This window comes from Stylophora pistillata, chromosome 10, assembly GCF_964205215.1.
Source record: "Stylophora pistillata chromosome 10, jaStyPist1.2, whole genome shotgun sequence".
Classification (NCBI taxonomy): Eukaryota; Metazoa; Cnidaria; class Anthozoa; order Scleractinia; family Pocilloporidae; genus Stylophora; species Stylophora pistillata.
In genome coordinates this window covers 14,323,597-14,335,352 of record NC_142528.1, presented here as the reverse complement: position 1 = coordinate 14,335,352, position 11,756 = coordinate 14,323,597, and positions in this window count along the sequence as shown.

The window sequence follows — 11,756 nt, the reverse complement described above, 5'->3', positions numbered from 1 at the left end:
GCCGTACGGGTCGAGGGATGTCTATGGATTGATACCGACTTTCGAGGTATTTATCTGACTTATTTGATGATATTATTCATGAGGATCTTTAGAGACGATTCTTTCTTCAAGGGGCCAAACACCAGCTGATTAGAACGGTCACACCATTGTCGGATCAAAGCAGATACAATGAAAGCAACCTGATGCATGCTTTTCTTACAGGACTATGAAAGGTTGTTGCGAATTACTTCGTGACAAGCGCTAAACTTTTTTGTACTTTGATATTTTGGCGAGTCCACAAGGGACTTAGCATTGCATTTTCCTTTTTTTTTTTGTTTATGTGTTCTATTGTTTTATATTATGCTTTTGTTCTTGTTTACTAGTTTTTCGGTAAATGTGTACGAATGTTCCCAACGACTCATTTCTCTGTTTTTGTGCTGTCGTTATGGACTGCATGTATAACGACGAGGAGCTTTTTCTTACTCAAAATAAGAAATATTACAACACAATTTTAGTATTGATTCTATTTTAGACGGCCTAGTTGCTAGTGATGAGCCTGCTCCACGAAATTCGTGCGCGGAAGAATTAAAGCAAGTAGTGACTGAGGAAAGCATCAAGGATGGACGGACGAACCCATCGAATTTCCCAGAAGCAGTAAGGAAGATTTTGATCGTTGACGATGAAGAACTTGAGAAGAGGAAGGAATCTCGAATACCGCCAAATACAAGAATAAATACATCGTGGGCAGTTCGTACTTGGTCTGAATGGGCAATGGAGCGAAACAGAATGATCCCTGAATCGAGGGATTTAAATCCCTCATTTACAATCAAATTCAATAGACTATTTTTACAGTTGTCTGCTTGGTGACCTAGCCTATGAAAGGCAGCGAGGCTGGAGGTGACCTTGCTTTGATACAGACCTCTCTGCTTTTGCCATGTAAATGCACTTAGTTAGCATTAAAACAACTTCATTTACACAACAAAAGTAGTGAGGTCTGTATCAAAACCAGCTCACCTCCAGCCCTCGCTGCCATTCAAAGGCCAGGTCACTGAGCAGACAACGGTTAAATGGTCTAATCATCAGCCCCGCTCTTCCCTGTTACATTATCAAGCCCTCCCCGGACTTTCAGTTTGTTAATATTCATCAGGGTTGTAAGTTAAATAAAGGTTGTTGAGTAACAAAGAAAATGTGTGAATCATGGAATAAAGTAATAAAGTAATAAAATCATGGAATAAAGTAATAAAGTAATAAATAAAGTAAGAAATGACATTTATCTCAGTATAATAAATGAAAATAAATCAGGCTAGACGTCAATTATTTTATTTTGCACTCATACACAAAGTATTCACTTGTGGTGACTTCTTTGATATATCTAAAGGTTATGAGATAAACTCGATTCCATGCAACATCGCGAAAGATTACAAGAGCTCAGATAATTCACGCTGCATACAACACTATAATAACTGGAATGTTTATGCTTTACTTGCAATCGACAAAATCTTCCGCCATTTAAATATTAGGTGAACTGTTGGTAGTTCTTTTCGACAACGTTACAGAAGAAGAAGAAGAAGAACCTTTATTGATTTATACCGCTCAGGGTAGCCCCTTCAGATGCAAAAAGCTGTCCGTTATCAATAGGAGCCCTGAGCACAACAATGTACTAAAACTATAGTATACATATGCATTACACTGATACTGATAATAATATAGATAGAAAACTATGTACTAAAAAAAATATTTATAATTAAATAAATACGAAATACCATGAAGATATAGACAGGTAAAAACAAGCGATATAATATCCCGACGTTTCGGCGACTTCATGACGCCATCATCAAGGGTACAAATGAAAATAAGATTAACAAATGCGAGTTCAAGAGTTACAACTAATTTACATAGGGGAGGTAGCTACACAAATACTTTAGCACGGATGGAAGCCGTTTGCACGTTGAAACTCGGTGTTAATTGAACTCGCATTTGTTAATTTTATTTTCATTTGTACCCTTAATAATGGCGTCATGAAGTCGCCGAAACGTCGGGATATGATATCGCTTGTTTTTACCTGTCTATGTATTACTAAATCTTTGTTAATACCATCAAGATAGTTCGTTAAAAGAGCGCAAACAGTTTGGGTACAACTGTGAGGATTAGACAGCAGATTGTTGTCTTCGTGTCAATATAATTGTTAACGTAAAGAGTTTGTTAATAAGCTGCTTCGAATCGATTATGGCTTGACTGACACTGCGATATTCATTATCATTTGGTTTTGTGAGTCAACCTTTGCACTGACGTGCTGTATCTTTTAAGGAGGCACAGACTAACAGTACCGTTCCAGTCAGTGTCTTTGGCTGTCTTCGCTCTTCTCTGCTCTTATCATTAATATCAATATTATTTCCGGCTGCTTTATACTTGGACGTGTTCATTTCTTGATCCTTGAACATAGATCCTTGAACTTTGGGTTCCACTCAGAGGTTTAAGTATATCATCTCTCATCGTTGACCATTTTAGTGGTGCAAACCGCTCTTGAGGAGATGTCGTAGGACATATTCCTCTCTTGTTGAATGTTATAAGATCGTGTTTGGCTTATCACACTTGGATTTTGAGGAATTCTTTGAATTCGCAAAAGTCAAATCCACTAGGGCGAATCACTCGTATAAGCTTTATTGTAAATTATCTAGAATTAACTGTTTCAAATATTCTTTTTTTAACAATGTAATTAGTCATTGGAATAATTTACCTAGTAATGTTGTTGAAGCCGGTAGCCTAGAACTTTTTGAATGTAAACTTAAATCCTTTTTAAAGCTATAAATTTATGGGTTTTTTTTGTTTGTTGTAGTTTTTAGGAGAGTTTTATTCATAGGGTTAACCTCTTGACTGTCCCTTTCAAATTTATGTAGTTATATACGAGTTTGAATAAACATGTATGTTCTGTTATGTTATTTTACGTTAATCCTTTCCCTGAGGCCTTGAATAAAACGAACAATACAGAAGGCCTTTACATCACCTTAACGCTGCTGTAGTTCTCGTCGAATTTCCTTAGATTTTGTGACGAGAATCCTTCACCAATGCAATTTGTAGAAATTAAGATAATGAAGACCTTCAGCGGCTTCTCTTTCATATTTTTCGTGCTCTTCATCGAGCTCGTAAACACTTATCCTCTCACGAGATATGAACTTAGACTTACAAAGGCCCGCATCAGCCAAGCTTTAGACCAGAAAGCAATATTAAAATTATACCGGCATAGATCAAGAGAACTGCTTGGTTTTCTAGAAGGAATCCTTTACCATGAGAACACAAACACTAGTGGATCATGATGAGAGTTAGATGGCAACATGTAAAATCCTCCACGACGTTACCTCGACTCAAGATTACAGCCTCTATATTGACAAAATAATTAAATATTCCTAAAATTCTGAGTGTCGGCACTGTTGCTGAGTGCCAAATATCTGGGGCACTTGTCCTCTCACGAGATACGAGTTTAGGCTTACAAAGGCTTACATCATCCTCAACCAGAGTTCAATATTAAAATGAAATCAGCAACACGTAAAATCCTCCGTGATGTTATGGCTTTGTCTCGAGATTCGAGCCTTTATATTGACAAAAAATTAAATATTCTTTGAGTGTCGGCACTGTTGCTGAGTATCAAATATCTGGGGCACTTTTCCTTTCTCGCGATACGAGCTTAGCCTCACAAAGGCCTACATCAGCTGAAACTACCGGAGCAATATTTAAATGAAACCGGCATAGATCAAGAGAATTGCATGGTTTCGGTAGGAATCCGTTTGTATGAAAACACAAACATTAGTAGAGCATCGATGAAAGTTAAATGGCAACATCTAAAATCCTCGATAACTTTACTTTGTCTCAACATTTGAGCCTTCATACAGACAAAAGTATGCTGCATGGAAATGGAATCTGCGATCCTAAACAGTTCATTGTACAGTATTTTGCTTTGGCATGAAACCAAGAGAATATAAACAGCTCATAATCTCTTTGTAAACTCAAAACAATATCAGTCATATCTACCTACCTTTGTTTTCGACAAAGATAAATGACTCGTTGCTAGGTAATGAACAGCACAGTTCAAAATAGAAGCCTCTGGTAATGTACTTGGAAGGTCTTAAATCTATGGTATAGATTACTTTAAGACGAAAAAAAAAACTGTGATCCTCAAAGGATTTAATGGAAGTTTTTGGAGAAATCGACGTTGCCAAGAAACGCACCAATATGGGAAAATTTAGAAAGAACTGTATCCATGAATTCATCAGAGATTTTTGTTTAAAGACTACTTAAAATTCAACAAACGTGACGTGATCAATGGCCAAGGACTCAAAGGAAGTTCCTGGGCTAACAAAATCCGAGAACTGAGTAAAAAGGTTTTCTATGATCCTTTGAAAATGCAAGAATGGGAACTTCCAGTCTAATTCATTCCAATTTGAAAATTATGTTTCTTTTTTCACAAGTAAACTTATCTGGATTCTATGATGCATGACCAAAAACAAATCATTTCGACAAGTGCTCGACTTTTCATAAGGTTATCTAGAATATACACAGAAATAGTAGATGTACATATTGACTTACATGAAAACAATAAATTATCACACACTGAACCAAACCGAGCTCGTGACCTTTCGAATATACCTGCAAGCAGCTTAGTGCCGGTCTTCTGCTTTCTGTTCACGGTCCTACACGTGTAGCTGTAGAATACTGAGAGGAAAGATGAAGTTCTTTCACGTAAGCCCGGCGGGAAACATGTTTTATCTTTCAATCAGAAAAGCGTTTTGAGTCACAAGAAATTTGACTCATTTAACCTCGATTTCACAACTGCCATCGGCGGCAGTCGACGAAGTTTTTAAGATAAACCAAACATTATTTCTTTCAAATAAATATTTCCGGGAGTTAAAAGAACGCATTATATGGATTGTCGATGTGCATCTTGCCCCTCTTGTTTGCAGACAGACAGATTTTAATCACTTGTTCATTCCAGCCTCATCAGTCCCATAGTTTAGTTATCTGATGACACGCGGTCAATGATTCACAGAAAACTCAGACTAGACATTCGTAGTTTCTGATTACCGATTGACTGCTGGTAAATTGTTTTGGTTTGCATTTGGATATACGTGAGAAAGCCAAACCGAAGTGTGCTAAACTGTCGACATTTTTCAATTCATCTCTCTCGTCTGAGTATATATATCAAAAAAAAAGTTGCGTGACTAGACTTGTATGTTAGTGACAATCAACGACCCAAGAGGAATTTCCTTTAAGACGAGACACACACCGAGTTAGTTAATCAACTTCCTTTCCCCTGAAAAACATCCTCAAACAAGCCTACTTACTCCTTTATTGTAGATGCAGCGGTGCTTGAACGACTCAGCCTACCATTAGATATAGCTTCAAAAAGATGCATGGTTAAGGGAGTTATCGGTTGTTACAGTAACGGGGATTAAAAGAATCTCAAAATTTTAAACATGACATTTCAATGAGTGTGGATGATTTTCGTAGAATGCAAAGTTACGTGGACACACGAAACGTGGCTGGTTGATTATTAAATTACATTCACTGGGACCGGTCATGAGAGATCCAAGCCATCAAAAACTCTGGCCGTCCTCCACAATTAAGAGCTTAAAAACCGCAATTGCCACGATACAATTACCATTCTCAGAGCTATCGTATTTCCTCATTCAAGGTACTCTTTTGTGTAAAAGCCTGAGGACCGACGGATGAGGTTTTTTTTATGCGAGCTTTTTTCCGCAACCATTGCATCCCTATAGATCTATTTCTCTTTCAGCTTGTCAGTTCATATGATACGATTGATGTTCAAACTGTCCAGCGATGCAAGCTGAAAGCTATCTGGGTAAACACATAACGAATAACTGACAGGAGAAAAGGAAACTGAGAAGATGTAGCGTCTCTAACATAGAGGATGTCTGAAAGTCCCGCGGGATACTTATCTGAGAGGCAACACACATTCCAATTTCCCGTTTTCCGCCTATGGAGTTTTTCCTTGTCTAAAGTGAAACATAAAACTACAACTCACATCCGGCTACAGCTTACGACATCTTGACATCTGTCATTTGTCGAATTTAACCGTATCCTTTTTGTATAACGGATTGCATAACTTCTTAGTAACCCTCAAGCAACGGCAAGCGTCATCTCAGAGATTTCAAAAATTTCAAGAGCAGTTCACAATCCGCCTCGGAACTGTTAACAAACCAATTAACTGGTAATTTAAGAATGGTGACGAGAAAATGAGTCCCCTTTCAGGCGTGTATAGATCTTTGACGTCTTTTACATATTAAAATTTTGAGTGGTGACTTATTAGGACAAAATGGACCGGTTCTATATAATCAGAAAGCGCCGTTCCTCAGTTAGTAACTGTACTTGTTTCATCTTAGCTCCTTTTCTTTTCACGGCATTTTTGTTTAGCAGATGTGGGTCATATGGATCTGAGTTAGAATTCTAAGCACATGCGCCTGAAATTGTTTTTATCGATTCCCCTGCGCTGATGAATTTCAGAGTGATGTGTCAGGCAAAGTCCAGCTTCAACGTGGTTTTAGGATTAGCTTTTCGTTAGACTGATAAAACGACGCGTGAAACTTCCAAGTGAACTGTTGAAACTATCCATCTGATGCTGAGTGCAACCTCTAAATTAAAGGGGTAATGAAACCAGTAAACTTTGTTCCCACAAAAATTCTTTGTTGTGGAGATTCTGATACAATTATTAAACCATATTTAAAATTTAAACGGCAGTTAGTATATATATCTTATCAGACGTTTTGTTGTGTAGTATGCTAAGTATTTTTACGAGTTGTGCCGTATTCTGACGAGCCTGTGGGGCGAATCAAAAGACAAATAACGAGTAAAAATACTCAGCGATACGACAAACCAAATCGTCTAATAAGTTATTTATTATCGAACACGCCAAATTGTTATTTCAGAGCGGGCGAATTTCGCGGATAGTTATTTACGGGGAGTGCGTGACAGGTATGCGAACGGAATTGGCGCGTTGTGTTGCTGTTTCTATTTTTTTCAATAAATGATGAAATTTCATTGTCGTCTAATTGCTTTTCTTCGTTCGATATATCTAAAATCGAATAATAACAGATAGAAAATTCACTCAAAAAAAGAGAGCGGGGAATCTATCAGTGTTCACTTTTTATTCCTATCATTTTCTAATCTTTAAACTCCCAAGACCTGATTGTTCATTCTCCCCTCAAGCTGTTACACATTTCTTTGTAAATAAGTTAATTGGTGTTTGCGAGGTCAAGATAACAACTTCTACCTGACAGGTGTGAGTATTCTCATTTCTCTGTTTCCTGGATAATGAAGAAGTACAGGGGCTGCCGGTACAGGGTTAAAGGAGATGTTATATGTTAATCATTTCTTGGAGTTTATCGAGGGTTTTTATAGCTAGACTGTTTATCAATTTAGTTGACAAATTTTCCTCATGACGCAAACAAACCGGGACTACAGTGTCGTGATTTTGAAAATTTATATGAATTTGCAATCTCTTTCCTGACAGCAATATTGAAAACTTAATTTAATCCAAAAAAAATTACGGGTTAGTAGAAAGGGCTTGGCCACTTGGTATGCAAATTATTTCCCTCAACAACACAAGATTAATATTTGAGTGAACCTAAATCGACGAAGACACACTTGTCTGGTTATAAATGGTTATCTTAGGTCTACCCAGACACATCCTTAGCCTTTTGACATCAAGGAGTGACCAGCACCCAGTTTCTACTGACAGTATCACTGCTGAATCACACATTAACAAAGGAAATGATCACCAAATAAAAAAAGGCTCTTGATTGTTCAACAAAGTCTCCTTATCTGCACCTTAAGAAATGCATAGAGAACAGTATGGAGTATATACATATTGATGTTAGGGTGACAGATCTGATCTTCCATTTTCTTTTGATAAATGTTTCACCGATCGAGGAGTCGATCTCGAGTTATAAATCGTTTCCTATATCTTCACACCCAAAAGCCTCCGTTAGTTTTTAACACTTTAATTTCTTTGATAGTTAAAGCGAATTCCCAAAATTATCTCAGTTTCACGTATCTTATCAAAGCGATGACGGCTGGATGAAAGAAATTTGTACTCAGAACGTAGGCAGTTTTTGCCTACGTTCTGAGTACAAATTGGAGAACATACATATTGATGTTAGGGTGACAGAGGGTTAAGATTTGATAACTCTTCCATATTCGTACAAAGTGCGACATCGTGCAAATCGCGCATGCGGAGTTCTTTACTTGTTTAACACCATTTCTGTGCATTCTATCGTTTCAATCTCGGTTCCTATTTCGAAAATTGGGTGGCCTACACAATTGCAACAACAAGATGAGGGGGCAGAGGAATCCTGGTTTCAAAGACTATCCTCTATTTCTAGGGTATTGCTATCTAACTTAATATTGCTATTTAACTATATACATGAGATAAACCCGCACACTACATCAAATTTCACAACTTAACATTTTGTGTTCAAGTGACACAGATGAAAACATCTTCAGTACATAAATTCGGGTAATAACCAGATGGAATATCATAGCCTCAATAGTGGGTTTCACCTACAGTGGTCTCCTTTTTAAGGAGCGGAACTTACGTGTTTTGTTTTCCTAATGAAAGACTCAACGGAATTCTACTCTTTTTCTTTTGTAAACAATGCGTGAATAGAATGAAATTTAAAAGACAGAGCTCTCCAGATTATAATTACATGACATATAGATGGGAAACAAACATACAAGCTAAATAGGTGTGCTATCAGTAAAAGTTTACCCATAGCGTTGAGATCGAAGGAATACCCTCGTAAAAAAATCAACAAGAGGCCGGATGAGGTTCGGAAACTGTGTAATTCAAAGCAAACGACGAATTTATGCTTAACAGTTATTCCGTGAGCAAAAGATAAAATTCTGACATGAGACATGTCACATGAAAACCATTTTTAAGCCGGGCTAAACTTTCTCTAACGTCACGTCACGTCACGCAAGTTCTTAATTCATATCTATGAATAAAGGCTGATAGTTTCGAAAGAAACTGTTTGGGGCTGCGTCGGTGGGAGTAACGAAATAATTTGGATATATCAACAAAGTTGAAATGGTAAATTGGCCACCGTAACGATTACAAAAGCTGACGTTTCGAGCGTTAGCCCTTCGTCGGAGCGACGACGAAGGGCTAACGCTCGAAACGTCAGCTTTTGTAATCGTTACGGTGGCCAATTTACCATTTCAACTTTGTTGATATATCCAAATTACTTAATTAATATTGTCATCAACTTCAGAAAGCGAATCACGCATAAACTCTCTTGTATATTTTTTAGCTCATCGCTCCTTTTTTCTTTGTAATTTTATCTTAATCATGCTGTGGCGATTTGTTTGGTGTTTTTTTTTTCGGCAAAAATGGATCGTTCGTGCGGTAACAAGCCAGACTGGCACGCAAGAGCAGACCCCGACCATTACTAAATCTCGAGGCTTTTAACCGACTGCCACCTGCCCCCACGTGACTACTTCGCTAATGGAGGTAAATGAATCTCATAACAGACTTTCCCTGAAGCAAAATTAAATAATTCACCAGGCAAATAATCAGCTAAAACTGCGTTGGGTGTAGCTAACGTAAATATTTTGAGCATGTGCTAAAACACGGACGTTTAATTCTGGACGATAGACGATGGACGGAGAAAACGATGGATAAAATGCCCCTATTAGCGTCAAATTTTTCACACAATCTTTGGTAAAGGACTTTTTTCCTAATATAAACACTGTTTTTTAATTTGGAAGTAAAGACTGCGACAAATTTAACCCCTACGTGGGCATATAGTACTCTGTCTAACGTCCAGAATTCAGCGTCTGCGTTTTAGCACATGCCAATCTACTGAGCTTGTTTGCTTGTTTTATAATCGAATCTGATTTAATCCGAGCCACCCGTTAATCCATTCTTATAATTCGCCCAAAGGGGGTCAAGTCACTCGCCCCTTAGATAACGCAGGGATAACTATGGATAACGAAACAGATTTTTCTAAATGCTTGACTGTTAAATACCTAAACTACCTTTGTCCAGGGATCTTATTTCATCAGCAGCATTTCAGAATGAAAAGCTATGATCAGAAATTCTAACTTGACCATAGGTCTCGCAGGGTTGCTCATGCAGCTACAATCATGACGTTTGCGGAAAAATACAAACAGTTATATTGAACTTCTCGCTGTCTGCTGTCGGCCACTTGTGCACTGTAACACTTTTGAACGAAAGATATTTTTTATTTTACACAGGGCTGTTTCATGAAATAGAGTTAAGTTGGGAGCATTCACTTTTGCCATCACGTGTTATTAAACGTCATATTCAAACTCACTGCTAAATTTAGTCTGGCTACCGAGGCTGCCGAAATTTACAAATAGGGCCAGTAGTTGTGCCATATTCTGGCAGAGAAAAATTCTAATTGTTACAAAGAGGCTTAGGCCTGTTAAAGGACAATTTACCACTTATATTATAAATTATCTGAACAAAACTGTTATATCTTCATATATACCTTTACATAGTGGAAAACTTATTCAGTGGATGTGTAGTTCATGGTGGCAGCGTCCCAGCTTTAACTAATACACAACACTGCACCATTAACAGACCACTTTCAAAAATGGCAGGCATGATTTCACGTACTATTCTTTAAAACCAATGTAACCAAACCTTCCAAGCCTCGTAATTATGTGTCAAACCTAAAAACAATTCACTCAAGCTGCGTTAAGAAGATTAATTGGCATGCAAATCAAAGAATAATGATCATGCCCGCTATCTATACGAGGAGCTCAAATACTCAGTTGTAAGAGAAGAATAAGCCGCATTTAAAAACTCCAAACATGGTACGTATATCATAAGAAAAAAAACATAATGCGATTCGCCCCCATAAGAAACTTAGCCCTGTTCAATTCGTCTTTCGTTGAGCGTGTAATCCATCTTTACGAACATTTATGCGGTCACTTTCATTTAACTGCGACGAAATCAAGGTCGGCGGAATTTCCATATCTTGTAAAAGACCTTGGATATGACATTGAAGCTGTCGAACCAGTACTTCAAAATTTGCCATTATTCTTATGGGAAAATGTTCTCTTGCAAATAAGTAATAACTTAGGAAAACCTTTCACTTGACAACTGTTTTTCTCTTTGCCACTGAACGTTAAAGAGGTAGAAATGTCAAGCTGGCATGCTAATGAAGAATATATCCACATACTCCGGTTCTAAAGTGGAAGAAAAAAAGATGTGTACTTTCGGTCTGCATTTATTTTCTGCAGCTTGTCTGTGGTTAAGGATAAGTTTTCATTCTCTAGCTGCATCAGTATAGTGTTACGTTCTTACCCGGCATAAGTTACGGATACCACGAAATTTTGACGAAAGTTGCAAGAGCCGCTCTGACTCAGACAAATACCATTTTACCCAGGAATCATTTTCAAACAAAAGAGAAACGCGCAATCCCTCTTGGGTTAGTCTATGTCTGAGACAACCGACAGACACTTGAAAGATGAACACCATAGAGATCTTCTACAACAGGAAAAACACTTCGAACTATAAAGTAGTTGAACAACTCAGAGAAAGACACTAAAAAAATTGGAGGAAATCCCTTTAACGACCTTTCACCGCCGCCGGGCTTACATAATAATAATGAAGGAACAAAATTTCGATTTCTACACTTTGCTCGTGACGTTGTAACATTTTCAACACATGCGTGGCAAACAAACTTCAACTTCAACTTTTAAGTTTTGTTACATATGATCATACATAAATGAGAGTA